A 14,881-nucleotide genomic window follows, 5' to 3' on the forward strand; every position below is an offset into this window, starting at 1 on the left:
AGCCATGAAATAGCCTGCACCCTCTACACACTGTGTATATATATATATATATATACCACTCTGACATGCAGTCAGAACTCTACATTCAGTGGAATGTCAAACTAAACATTAGCGTAGCGAGCATGTCATGGTCTCCTTCATCCTTGACCTTGACCCTCGGACACTATTAATGTCAGTCCGATTGCGTGGCAGCATGACGGAAGCAACGACGCCTCTGGACGTTGGCGGGGAACTGAGGAAGAACCCACACTGTTGGTTTGACGGCTATGCAAGCAGCATTAACAGCATAACATCCCGCTGCAGTAGAGAGAGAGAAAAGCTTACATTCTGACCCCGGTGAAGGACGCACTGTGCAACACAATTGTTCGAAAGCTGCGTCTATTTTTATTCCGCTGGATGCAAACAGGAATGCTCTCCTCTGAACCATAATGCCCCCCCCCCCCCCCTTTTTGGGTACCGAGCATATGCGATGCAGCGATCTCACGAGGGCCCCTACAACGAATGAAGTTATTTCCAGAGAAGCCGGGGCAGACATGACTCGCTCGCTCAAGGAAAGTTGGCCCGCAGCAGTGTGACTGCTGCCATGGCGAGCGGCGCTGCGACTGCTCCTTGGACAGCAAAGTGTTACATTTGCAGTATTTTAATTCTCTTTAAAAGATTCAAAAGCAACGTCGAAATGCTGAGCAGATGGCCGTTTGGGAGAGTTTGTGCGTGGTGGTCTCAGTATCAGGGGAGGGCTGCTGTCCAAACCCCAGCCACTGATCTAATGGATGAAGTGAGTCATACCCACCTTCAATGCGAACACCAAAACCGTCTCCATCAAATACACATGGGCCGGCACAATGAGCCACATTCATACAACAATGTTTTTCTGGTCATCGCTTTTTTTGTTGTTGTTGCAGCGCTGATGTGCTCACATTTGTTTTCAATACACGCTCCCGTCTTTTCATTAGGACCATCGGAGTCAAGCACCTGCTTTCCAAAAAAACACAGTTGAGTTCTCAAGCTATTGGCAAATACATCGTATCAGTAAAAAAAAAAAGTCCCTTATGTGGATGATGAAACATATGGAGTTAAAAAAGGCTTGTTTCAAAGCATCAGTGCAGCGTTTGTCTTTTAATTGGAGCCATTTTTAGGGGAGTTCTTGCCATGTGTTCGGTGCCCTTCACAGATTGTTCTCATTTCCAAAATCCTCAGATCATGAGACTGGATGCTGTGGTAGTCTCGAGCTGACAAAATGCATGCATGCTCGGTTTCACTTCTGCAATTTCAGATTTCAGTAAATTAAAAACACCACCGTGAGGGTGAATCACCAGCAAGTGGAGTAAACGAAGCAACTTATAGGAGCGCTGCTAGTGTGGAACTCACTTCAGAATTCATTTTTTTAATTATTAAATGTTTTCAGTGCAGAGGAAAAAATGTAAATACTACTAATATCACAGATTACGAACCACAATATATATACTTGCAAACATACTGTATGATGATATTTCACAACATCATCGGGCTTTAATCCATAAATAAGACAGAAGACAAGGTCCACTTTGGTGCTACTTCTTAAGCTTCAACCACATCTCATGGTCTTCCTCAGTGGCTCAATCTGCATGAAAAAGTAGATCCGTAAAAACTTGCCTGTGATGTTTTAAATGTGGTTCACGGAGAAAAACATTTCTGCTCCAGTTATCATACAAACACCTGTAAAGAACAAGTGGAAACAGCCAATGTTTTTGTCTGATCATCCTTCAAGAATTAGTTCTGTTTCCTCAACTTATTAAACTTTGCTTTATGGGCTCTCTCTTCATCTGAGACCGATGCACCTCTTCCTGTCGGTAGGCAGGTTGTTAATAATAGTAATGATAATGGACTGCTATATGAGGAATTTCCTGGTTCATTTTTGCATTGAAGAAGCGTAAATCATGACCTTACGTAACACGCGTCGGCTCCTTGCATTAGGCGACCCCTGCAACGCTAACGCAACGGAAAAAGTCCGGGGGACGCCGTTGAAAACATTTATTTATCCAAATGTCTTTTCAGTATTTTAAAAAGTATACTAAAATGTCAGTAAATCAATGTGTCACTTTACCATAAAGGACTAGGTTTGAACATGAAATAGTGGCACGGCTCCACCAAAATGTTGTTTTAGGCCTCCCTGTCAGTGGGAGACGTGCTAAAAATGGCCTTTCAATGCGTTTAACCAGATGCACGGACAGTGTTCTTCCTCCATCTGTTCTATTGTCTCAGTGTTCTCTGGGATGAAGGGCGGATGCACCACCGAAGGAGATGCAGGAAATGCTTTTTGGCCCAGAACAACACGGACATCTTAACTTCTAGCCCTTTTTTTTGTTTGTTTTGTTTTTGTAAGTGCGGCTTACGACTGTGGCGAATAATCAATGACGCCTTCTGTCGTTTTATGAGACGCAGTAACCGATCTTCGTAATGGTGATCCGAAAGGGCAAACCGCAGCAGAATTCAATCCTCATTTTGTTCCTTTTTTTCCCTTCCAAGCACTGACTAGACAGTAGCATGCCTGATGCGGTGGAAAATCCACAGAGTTATACAGTCAAGAGGGTTAATCACAGCTCTGAGCGGTGGACGGTCTCAAGCCCAAGAGGAACAGGAAGGTGTTTCGGGTGTCAATGTCAAGGTCTTTGTCATTTTTAACACGACTCCGCACAAACAGCAGCGGCCCTCGCTCGAGACGGCCTGTCAGGCGCACGCCAGAAATAGACGCTCTGGTCGAGTATTAAAAGTTACAAGGTAAAGCTGCGTATTTTTAATCGTTCCTTCAGAAACGCATAAAAAGATAAAAAGGAAGCCTTGTAAAGAGGAGAGGTCTATAACGCTAAATAAAGAAAGGTGTGTTTAAATATGGAAGGAGTGTGTGTTTAGCTATATTAATGCTTGTTTTGTGGGATAATATTTTAAATAGGGATGGATGTTGTTGACCCAGAGAGTTTCACTGCCGCACCGCAGTTAAAAAAAAAAACCCTCGAGCCGTATTCACATTCATCCTGTCAGGCATACGGGAAAGCAGTGAATTCTTGTGGTGTATATTAAACAGCAAACCTATAGTTAGGAGGATCAAAATTAAACATCGTTAGAATTTATGACACAGTTCAAAAGGAAATCGCTTCCCAGGCAATTTAGGGCTTGTCAGAATTTGCCTCCAGGGTCCCAAATTCTAACCTCTAAATTGTTTCACTCTTAAATAATCGGAAGAAAGGAATCCAAAATCTCATTAGCGAAACGGGAGTGGTTTGGGTGGGGGGGGGGGGGGGGGGGGGACTGCTGAGCAGCTCTATTCAAGGGTTTTCGGCTACAATTATTTTAACATTTTAATGAGTTTCTTTTCATATGTTGTATCGTGTAATATCATTTCTCGGTGGAGCTAAGGCGGGCAGTTTAGCGAGGATAATTTTCCTGAAAAGTGGAACCGAGTTTTTTTTTTTACTTTCCTGCGAGCTTTCCTGCGAGCTGTGTTATAGTGTGAGGGTGAAAAGTGTTTTTAAAAATCCCCACACCGCTAGACACACAGAAGCAATTAAGAAGCAGTAAACACTCCAACATACACTATCAAGTATTTCCTCTGTAAACCTCAAATTACATCATGGAATAACTATTGCAAACAAAAAAAAATATGAACAAGATGCAAAGCCCAATTTGGGCACTTTCCCCAAAAAAATCTAATAATAACAGATTTGAGTGTATCCAACATGTTGCTAGCGGTAACGTAATGTTTCAAACCAACCCCCGTGGTGATGCAGACCTTGACCGCAAAGCGTTCGGCGACCCACAGAAGGCCCTTTGGGGGGGGGGGGGGGGGACACAAAAATACCTCTGCTATTATTACCCGCCGCCGTCACTCAGCACGCCTTAAAAAAAAGACATCTAAGCTCACTTTCAACAACAAGCTTGGACAAACTCTCGGTTCAAAAGGTTCCAACGTTTCCACAAAGCGAGAAGTTCAACACGCCGGCAGCTGTCACATTATATACCGACCATTTGCATGTGCCTCGTTTTTTTGTTGTTGTCTCACAGTCCCAATGGAAAGGGCATATAGGGATAACACAGAGCTCCAGGTACCGCGTTACATAATAGCATATTTGCTTCCAACCCTCTTTCCACTCCTCTGCTGTTGGTAGCCAGAGACAGTGAGACAGACCCGAGCTGTATGGCGGTAACCTTCTGCTGTACTTCAGCTTTCTCTTTCCATGTTTTTCTACCAGTTGCCCCTTCTCTGCCCCTCTCTGGAGATTATAAAGCAGTCCAGCTCCACATTTTCCCATAGAAATCCGACTGGACAAAACCCCGTAATGGTCCGAACATGTCAAAAGGTCACGGAAGTTACTTTGTTAGCTCATGCAGAATTCATTGGCATCCGAGCGTTCTGAGTTATCAAAACAGTGTTACTCCCTTTGGTTTTCACCTTGTGAATGATGATGGATGCTTTTTTTTAAAATTATTTCACGGTATCATGATATCTGCACTCCAACCCTGGCTGGCCTCCCAAAAAAACGATCCCTCAGATCAAAAACAAATGAACACCAGGCTATAACAAAAAGCCTGCTGGACTGTGCATCGCTATGAAGGACATATAGTTGACACTCTCCCACGAGTCCAGCCTCTCCTTCCAGAGCTCCATGAACTAGTCATGTCAACTGTCATAAAAAGGCATTGGAGCCACCAGCAGCACTGCACCAGCAGGTCCGGCTGTTCTTTTGGTGTCAAGGGCGATTTAAAGGCCTTCAACTCCCCCTTTGCATATAAAAGGCTTTAATGACGGCAGACAGCGTGGCCTCACTTCATGCAGCATGCCAGCAATCATGTCTGTTGACCTGAACAGGGAAGCCATGCTGGGGTTTAATTATCTGACATAATAGAATATGACACCCTGAGATCTATCATACGAGGGAGGGGACACAGTCTTTCCACCACCTGTCCTCAGCAAAAGAGTTATTTTAGCTATTTATATTTTTTAAATTTACCTGTCAGCTTTGCTTTAGAGTCATGGCAGCGTTGTACCCCAAGTTCCTGTGTTGTCCTGTCCATGCTTCATGTCCTCAGCTGCTGTCCGTTTACCTTTCTGCTACTTAAGAGGAAAGTAGCTTCATGAAGGCAAAGAGTTCAGTTTTCAGCATTAAGGGTCTCGAGCTCCCAGTCTGACTCTGGTGGGAGTAGGTAATTAGAGTGTAGGTCATGTTAGTCCCAGGTCTCCAGGGAAACAGCTGCTATCCATCCTCTGCTACCACAGAGACACACTCTCCTTTCCTGCTACCTGAGGGATCCTTCAGGATCACTGATCACCGCCACAAAATATCAGTCATTTGCAAATGAAACAAGATCATGTGTATTTCTTCTCTCTATCTCAAAGATTCACGTCAAATACAAATGCTCTGTAAAAACCCTCCCCTCCCTTCTTTTTGATCTCATCATTATTTCTGCCATTTATCCACAGATTGATGATTTTCACAAAATGATGGGACGTGGGGGAAAAAAATTGCCATGTTCCCATCCTATTATTAGATTTTTTTAGACAATGAAAAATCATAAATCCAAATTAAAATAAAAAATACATGAGTGAAACAGCTCTCCTCCATGATGGATTTGCAGCCCTGCAGCGGCTGCAGCCGAACCAGGGAGCAGAAAGCAGGCAAACGACCAGACTCCCTCTGTTTGTGAGACGGATTATCGGTTGACGGACACAACGCTGGTCTGTTTCAGTCAAAGTAAACTTTTCAGAGAAACACATGAAATCTTTAAGGTGGAATGTGCGAGATGCAGAGCATTTATAAAGATTTATCATCTATCGCAGAAACGTAGCACTCACCCTCCCCACGGGTACTTTTAGCTCCGTCAGTGCTTTTGCATGAGCTTACGCGATTAGCACTGTTAGCACCTTAAACCTGCAAGCCGCCGGCTTAGCCGTTGAGAGCTGTTGAAAGCCAACAAAAATGCTCTCAATCTTGTATGAAGCACTTTTAGCACATCTAACACAATAACCAAACACAACTTTTACCTGAATGGCTTCCATCACTATGTCATGGATGTTTGTGTGCAATGTCTTCATGATTTTTTAAAACTTAGTAAGATATCCAATGTTATTTGTCTGGAATAATAAGTGCCAATACGGTTTCACCACTAGGGGTGAGAATTGGCAAGAACCTCACGGTACGATACGTATCACGATACTTTGGTCACGATACGTATCACGATATCACGATATTGCGATATAACTAAAGATAAAAACACAAGTACCTGTATATGTACATCAGATTTGATTAATTCCTGTGAAATTCACTGGAATAAATATTGAAAATAAAATGAAAGAGGATAAAGTACTGCATTCACAACGCATCTAAACATTAATCTTTTTTTTTTAATGGATCTTTGGAGTTGAAAAATCGATATTGTATTGGGTGGCAAAGTATCGCGATACATTGCCGTATCGATATTTTTACCCACCCCTATTCACCACACAAAAAAATGTCAATAACCTCGTTCAAATATTTTAAATTCATCTACAGTTCAATTGTGCAGTACATTTTACATGTTTGTGTAACTTTCATCCTGGACCAGGATCCTTCCAGTGTCCGACTATTCACCGTGAAGGTCAAACATCAACAATAATCAAGACATATTTTTTTTCTCCACTATATCTAACGCCTCATACGAGTGGGGGGTTTTTGCCAGTAAGTGACATCAAATGTAGCTGATAATTCCCGCGCTATCAGAAGCTAGCAGTGTGTCGGATTGAACGGCGCTCGCTATCTGGAGGCTCCCTCCTTAGACAGACCCGCATACCAGACATCAAAGACAACTGTCACGGAATGGCATGAGCCAAACGGAGAACGCTGTAAGTCGATCTCCTGTCCGGGACACTTTGAGATGTCACAATGTACAGTATGCGGCGAATATGTTCAAACAGGTAAACAAGTGGGGGGACCGGCGGCAGGTAGGGATTACATCTCCGAATTCCCTCATCGATGAGATGAAAGGGGGAGCCGCCTGGGCCGTAAACGCCACGTTACATAACGCTTGATTCCATGGGAGTGTGGGGGGGGAAACACGGAGGTCAGTTTCACAGACACTCGCTTCACCTTTAGCACTTCTACTCTGCTGAGTGCTTCCGCCCATCTGTGCCCCTTTTCCTGTCCTCCACGTCCCGCCGCTGCCATGAAGCCGACCACCATCCGCGCCCTTTGCTCTGACCCCCTCCGTCTCCTTCTGGCATTCTTTTTATTTATCTTACTCATTATTTTTCTTCGCCTCTCCGTCAGGCTAATCTCGCCTCCTTCCCATTCCCCCGGCCCCCTTCCTCTCTCTCTCTCAGCCTCTTGTCGTGACATTGGCCTGTGACACGTGTGGGAAACTTCTGGGAGGCCCCCCTGGCTTCGGGTGGGACACTGATATACTGAGAGTGCTGGGTGACGGGGGCTATTTTTGGGGACTTGTAAATATGAGAACTTCCTTTGCTAAAGTATATCTAATATCCCAGAGGATTAACAACAAGAAGCAAAACAGGGGCAAAAAAAATGGTGCATCCATTCTGTTTGTGTTGGATGGTGGTGGATGAGGAGACTTCCAGTTTACAATTTCAGAAACACACATGAACACGAGACAACATGGCTCTCATTTACAAACTGCCTTTGTCAGCAATTGTTCTTTTCTCTCTATAATCGCATTTTCAGGTGCTTCCACACACGGGGGCCAATTTTTGTTTTTTAATTTATCTATTCAGGGCGCATCCGGCTCACAGTTTTCGGGAGGTCAAAAAACCCTTTCTCCTGCTTGGAAGGACGGAGACAAGACAAGGAGAAAAGAACAGGGGGGGGAGGAAGCATTACTGAAGTGGAACTTCAGAGGAGGAAGCCGAGATTGCGATCTGGCGTTCTGCTGTCGGCCTTTAAACTGCAAACACATGAGATTGGATCTGAGCTGATATTCCCCACATAATGGAAGATGCACTGAAAGGCTGCATGCTGAATCTATAGGTCCACTAATAATACTACTAATAATGCAGATGACAAAAGGATGAAACTGCCATGACCTGGTGATGAAATTTAATTAAATTAAACATGTATTGCAACTGCTTTGTCGGTTACAGCCTCCCCATCAGCAAAGACAATTAAAAGGTGACATATATGTGAGGATTGAGTATTGAAATGACTCATCTTCTTTCTCTTTTGTCTCTCTCTTTCACACACACATGCACACACACTCACGTGGCACGGCGGTCTTGAATAATTAAGGTGGTGCTGAATGTTTAACCGCCTCCCCTTATGCCACCCGAGGGTTTCATCACATGGAAGAGAGATGGTCGAGGTCACGCTCTTGCAAGAAGAGGGGGGGGGCGTCCTTATTTTACTTTCCAGCTATTACAGATGTGCAATATAGATACGCGGCGTGTAACGCGAGACAAACTAAACATAGATGTGATCTGAAAACACACAAAGACGCCGTGATGATGGATCCTTGCCTCGAGCCGATAAAGGCCCGACCTGAAACCCTACACTTCTTCCTCCACTCATCATCCTCGTACCAAACACTCGCCCCGTCTGATGGTATCACGGTTGAAGGGGTGAGTGCTCACATACGCAATAGGCACTATACCCGTCACAGACAGGCCCTGCTTATGGCTTCGGATGTAGGAACAGATCTGAGAGGACACAACCTGCTGAACCACAGAGGAAACGTATAACAAACTGTTGCATCATATAGAGTTTACATTTGGACAATGGATCCATGTTTACTGTTTTATGCAGGGCTCTAATACAGAAGGGGGGGCGGTGACACACGTAGTGTAGCTTGGCTGCAATAATCCAATGAACTCATCCCTTTTCCTGCCAAAGACAGATCATGAAGTGCTGTGCTCTCAGCCAGTGGCCCTCCCCCCTCTCTGCGTACTCACTGTAATATGGTGGCGCCACCTAGATGTGCATAGTGGTATGTAAGAAAAGGGGATGACCTCCAACACATACATTAAAAACATTTAGAGAGTGAATTTGTGTTGCTGAAGTGCCCTTGAGCAAACCCTAAGAATTGATTTTCATCATACTGTATCCCATTAAATGTGTTTTTATGTTTGGTGTCTAATAATAAACACATTTTGTTATCATAGGTGGTTTGCAGAAAGAACACGACTCTCTGAAAGCAGGTATTTTGTACCGTACCTCTATATTCATTTCTAAAATGATGCTTTATGTCAGAAAAAGAATAATAAAATGTATTAGTGGACATAGACAGCCATGTGGATGGAAAGACTATAAAGGGAGGAAACAGACAGGGGACCATCCAGAGGTTTGAAAACATAATTAAATCAAATTGTTTGCTTTCCTTTCTTCTGGATTACACTGGGTTTTGTCCAGTGACTTCCTCTTCTATTCTCACATTCATTTGTCTTCTTTTTTTTTTCTTCCCATCACTCAGCAGGGGTCTGGGAACGCTATGACATCACCGGAGGCCTCTGTGAAACCTCTCTCGGGCCAAACAGAGCGCAATATGGCAGTGACTGAGCAACAGGCATTTCCTGTCTGTCTAAAACAACAACGTTTAATTAATGGGATGTGGCAAGACGGCTCAGACTCTGGTTCAGGATCAGATGTTTGAGCTATAAAACAACTACCAATTGTGTAATGTGATGGTCATAGCGATAAGATGTGAAACAAGTCTTTGTACTGCCTTCTCCCCCACAAACACATGGAAGTATTAAACAGCCTACAGCCTGTCATTTATTATATTTAACTGAGGGTTATTGTATATAGATGAATAAGAGGCTCATATTATGCGTCTCATTTCATGCATTAAAGGTTTTGCTGTGATTTTACAAGCATCTCTCAGATAACGACAACAACCACTTAATGCATTCTGGACCAGCCTCACTATTTTTCCATTATTATTATTATTAAAATATAAAATATTTGCAAGAGATGTGAAGTAAGTGAAGTGTGGCTTACCTTCTGTGTTGCAGTGACGTTCCTGTTCTTTGGAAACAGGTAACTGGCACAACTCAAAAGGAACGCGCGAGTTGGACGACGGGTAATTCCCCATGTTGTTTTTCCTACAACACCTTTTATTTCAAAGAATAAAGTGACTAAAAATAAGGCTCCCCTCCTTGTAGTCCGGTCTCTTCTCGGTGGTATTCTCGGTTCAGAGTGAACCCGGAAGCTGTGTTGTATGAGAAACGGCACCCACATCCCGCCTGAAATTTTGAAGGTGTGTAAACACGAGCACGTGGCTATTGTTATCTCTTTGTTTTGGACCAATAAAAAGCCATCCTGAGAGGGGAAGGGCGTTGGCACGTGGGGCAGTTGTGTGGTGTCGCGCGCAGCAGACGAAACACACCGCGCGCGGACCGTTAAATATACACATGACATTAGAAGGGGACATCGGTGACTTTAGTTTCAGCCCACAACGCAGTTTCTCAAAGAAAGGTCACGTGGGCGTGCGTTGTAATTATTCCTGTCCTCGAGCGCGAGACGTTGCACTGTTATGTGCAGTGGATGGTTGGTTTTATTTGCTCATAATAATATAAAAATAGCCTATATAACATTTAGTTTTTTTGAATTAAATAGTTTAATTAAAATATTTTCCATTAACAGCTCAAGTATATTCCTAGAAGCTACTCCTTTATTTGTTCTTTTGTTCAATTTACAATGATTTATATCCCAACAGCATTTTTACAGTTTACATTTTTATTTATCACAATCAAAATGACTTATTGAATCTTATTTATTTGTAATAAGCAGCATTTCAGTGCTGCTCAAGGTGGAGCTGATTTTAACTCATTCGTGGTGGTTTAATGCATCCTTTAATGAAGTGATCACATGATTTGTTATGTTAAAGTAACTGTAATTCTATTTTTATAGAAATGTCAAAATGTGTCAAAAATGTCATCAGTGAAAAGAATCTGTTGTTCATTAAACTACAACTTAATCCAATTGTTGATACAAACCATAATCTGGTTCTATCTAGCATTTAAAACTGAACTGTTCATGTAAAATCTCTTATTTTGGATCGACGTCGCAGCTAAAATGAGGTTAATGATCAGTGAGTATAGATCACCCATGTGGTGGGGACATTTCCCTTTAAACTAGCCTTTAGAGCAGCAATGTTACTTATTAACAATACTGGTTGGAAGTCAACACTTGGAATCAGAATCACTGGAGTCTGACCAATAGCAGCCCGGTGTGCCTTTGGACCTAGATTGCTCGCCTCAGCAGTTTTCCTCCGGTGTTTTTGTTGGATTTTAGTTTAAATATGAATAGCTGAAGTAAAAACACAAAGAGGGAGCACATGGTCCGGTTAATCTCACATCCTCTGTTCATGAAAACTCACTTTATGTGTGTTTGCCTGCAGCCTGTTGATTTTTCCACACACCCACATTTCAACAACCTCTTCACTGTCAACAGAGACTTTGACAATCTGGTCTTTACTTCAACTCTCCGGTCACATGGGGGGTGATACAGTCCAGATCATGAAGGGAATAGTTTTGTCTGCAGGCTGTGCAGTCTATTCACTCCCACCACAGATAGCTTTTTTAATTATCGGTAACTCCCAATATCTTCCATTAGATGGCGCTCACACTCAATGAACTTGAGAAGGCCACTGTTTCAAGGAGGGATGCTAAACGTGTGTTCAACAGTCATCTGGGATTCTGAATTCAATTACATAGAATTACATAAATCACATATTTATAAGAGATGTTTTGGTCACTACAGCACACTAGGTAAACAATTAACCAAAATACATTAAAACTTCAATATTCTATATTTTGTATCTGCTATTGAAGTTATTTGCACTCTCCTCCTTTGCTATTTCCCCACTGTGGGACTAATTAAGGATTATCTTATCAAATCTTAATATAAATATAAAAACTGTATATCAACAGACATTTTAAATTTAGAAAATGTACTTTTTTGCACAATAACTGTAGAAGTAGAAGCATATGATCAAGTTTGATTGCATAACACATAACTATCATGATTTAACCCCGGAGCTCAGTCGTCACATCTCACAGCATATGCTAAAAATAAAAACATGTAATTAATAATGAGCTTGTGGCTATGTAAGAGCGCGAGTACCAGCAGTGAGACCTTATGAGCGGTGATCATATCTCAGTCATGTGGGATGTCCCCAGGAGGTCCCCATGCTCTCCGTTTATCAGGGCCCTCAAATCTCTGAAGCAAGACTTTCGCTATGTAACCCTATCCTCGACTTGTTTCTCCGTTCCTCGGGTTTGGCCAAAGCAAAGTGTGGAATTCTTGTTTTTTTTTGCAGTTGCTTCAGGTCACAGTTCTCAGATAAGAGCCAGAAAAACTAGTCTCGCTCGTTGAGCCCCAGCTGTGGTTTATTTTATGGATCTGAAGAAACGTCCCATAACTGTAATCATAGCCACTCTGTCCATTCGAGACATTTTGCTAAAATTATGACCGCAAATTTGATTTGTTCCAGCTACCGATCACATCTGCGACTTCCTAATGTGATTTACATCCCCTCCTATGTATACATGTTCTTTGGGCGTGACATCATCCAACCCGGAGAGCAGTAAGTGCAGAAGACAGGATGCCAGACATTCCTCGAATACTCCACACAGGATCTCACTGCGGCTTGTGAACGCAGCCCCTATACCTCAGCTGAGTGGAAAAATACAGACTGGGTTCACATTCACTGTGGTGGACGAGGCTCTGGGTGGTGGTCTTACTTCACCATTCAACTATCGGATGTGGGTTTTATGATTATGAGCCATAAAAAGTTGTTTATGTGTGTGTTGTTTTTACTTTACAGGATAGAACTGATGAGCCCTTTTAGACTTTAGGGCAGGTGAAACAAACACAATGGGAGATTAACATTATACAGCTTCTGGGGCTAATAAAGCAGTGCAGCACCTTCAGAGCCAACTTATAGTTTCTCCTCCGCCGTTGCCAGACATTCCTGTTAGAGGAAGGAGAGCCCTGCAGGCCAGGAAGAGCCACTTCACCGTGGCCATACGTAATGTCCTGACATTCCTTGAGTTATTCAAGTCTTCGGCTATCGCGCGAGCGATCTGGCCTTATCTGGGTTCCTGTCACGCAAAACAAGCAGCGAGTCTGGCCTCTTTTGCAGGATTTGATACAGAAGGGGGTTTGGGAGACGTGTGGGGGTTTTGTTTTATCAGCAGTCGCAGTTTGAAAATACTTTTATTCTCTTTTGAACACGGTATCTGCAACACGCTGCGTTGTTTTTGAGGCAGTTTTTGAGGCAGGTTTTGACCTCTTTAACAGAACAGGCTGCTTGCCATAAAACCCCATGATTTGGCGTGTGTGCACTCAACGTTGGTGTGATGGTTTTTTCAAAGCCAGTACAAACGCTCCAGTCAGCAGCCGTTCCAGCGGCCTCCCAGTCCCCAGTCGTAATCCTCTTACAGATTTACTCCAGGTGAGCATCCTGCCGTGACATCAACGCGTGGACTAAATCTTCTCACGCAGGACGTTGTGTGTGTTTGTGAGAACGGATGTGTGAGCGTGTGAGACCTAATCCAGGTTTCAAGGTACGGCGAAGTGTGAGCGGCGTAATTACCCGGCATCCTCCGGGCAATCAGACTGGCAATCACATTCACACTTAAGCCAGTGACACAGGAAGTCGGGTTGGATTTAGCGAGTAGAAAGGCCTGTCGACTTTGTTGTTAAGTCTTGTCTGGGCGTCCTCGTGTGTCATCTTTCCTGCGTGACAATAAAACATGCTCAACTTTTGCCTTGAGATGTCAGCTGCCATCACGCATTCCTAAACTATGGAATCGATGATAAAAACATATGTTTTTGCTTGCATGATTTATGTTCCCAACTTGTGTGTTTTTACTTTTGTTGATTACACATGTATTTGCTTACAATGCTCACTTAGGTGAGAATCCGTCTATGAGGGGTTCTCTTTATTCTCACCTGCTTCTTTTCAATGGTGGTTGTGTTTCTGCTGCTTAATTTATTGTGCAAATAAATAGATCAAATTTCCATACAAAGACCTTTTCATTGCTAATTGAATGCAGAAGGTCTCTACAGGGCAGAAACTTCATTCTGCACGATTAAGCTCCTCATCAAGGTGTTTATGTGGCTTTTTTACTACGCTAGCGTGTCCTTCCATGGCGGATATCACCTTCTCAACACTCCAATTACATGTCAGGGATGCTTAAATGGGGGCTGCACGGTGGTGTAGTGGGTAGCACTCTCGCCTCACAGCAAGAGGGTCCCGGGTTCGATCCCCGGGTCGGCCCGGGTTCCTTCTGTGTGGAGTTTGCATGTTCTCCCCGTGTAAGCGTGGGTTCTCTCCGGGTTCTCCGGCTTCCTCCCACAGTCCAAAGACATGCAGGATGGGGATAGGTTCATTGGTGACTCTAAATTGCCCGTAGGTGTGAATGTGAGCGTGAATGGTTGTTTGTCTCTACATGTCTCCCTGTGATAGACTGGCGTCCTGTCCAGGGTGTACCCTGCCTTCGCCCAATGACAGCTGGGATTGGCTCCAGCCCCCCCGTGACCCTAAATACAGGATAAGCGGTAGAAAATGGATGGATGGATGGATGGATGGATGCTTAAATGATAATAGATCTGATATGTGTGTTGAAAAAGACCAAAACGAACCAAAGTGAGATTATCTTGTGTTTGTTTTCCACATTTTTTGGGGGGGGTGATGTTAAAACAATATGGAGCAGGGTGAAGAAAGGGGAATTTTGTTTTAATCCTCAGTATGCCGTATACAGCCATCTGTGGTGTAGCCACAATTATAACCATCTATTACAAAGTTAATTAAAACGCAATAACAAATCATTTGTTTGGAAATGAAATGCACGACATGTCCTTATACTGCACATATGGACAGTTATATAACATAACAGTGATTATAACATAATGTTGTG

This window comes from Eutrigla gurnardus (genome assembly GCF_963514095.1).
Source record: "Eutrigla gurnardus genome assembly, chromosome: 5".
NCBI classification, from domain to species: Eukaryota; Metazoa; Chordata; class Actinopteri; order Perciformes; family Triglidae; genus Eutrigla; species Eutrigla gurnardus.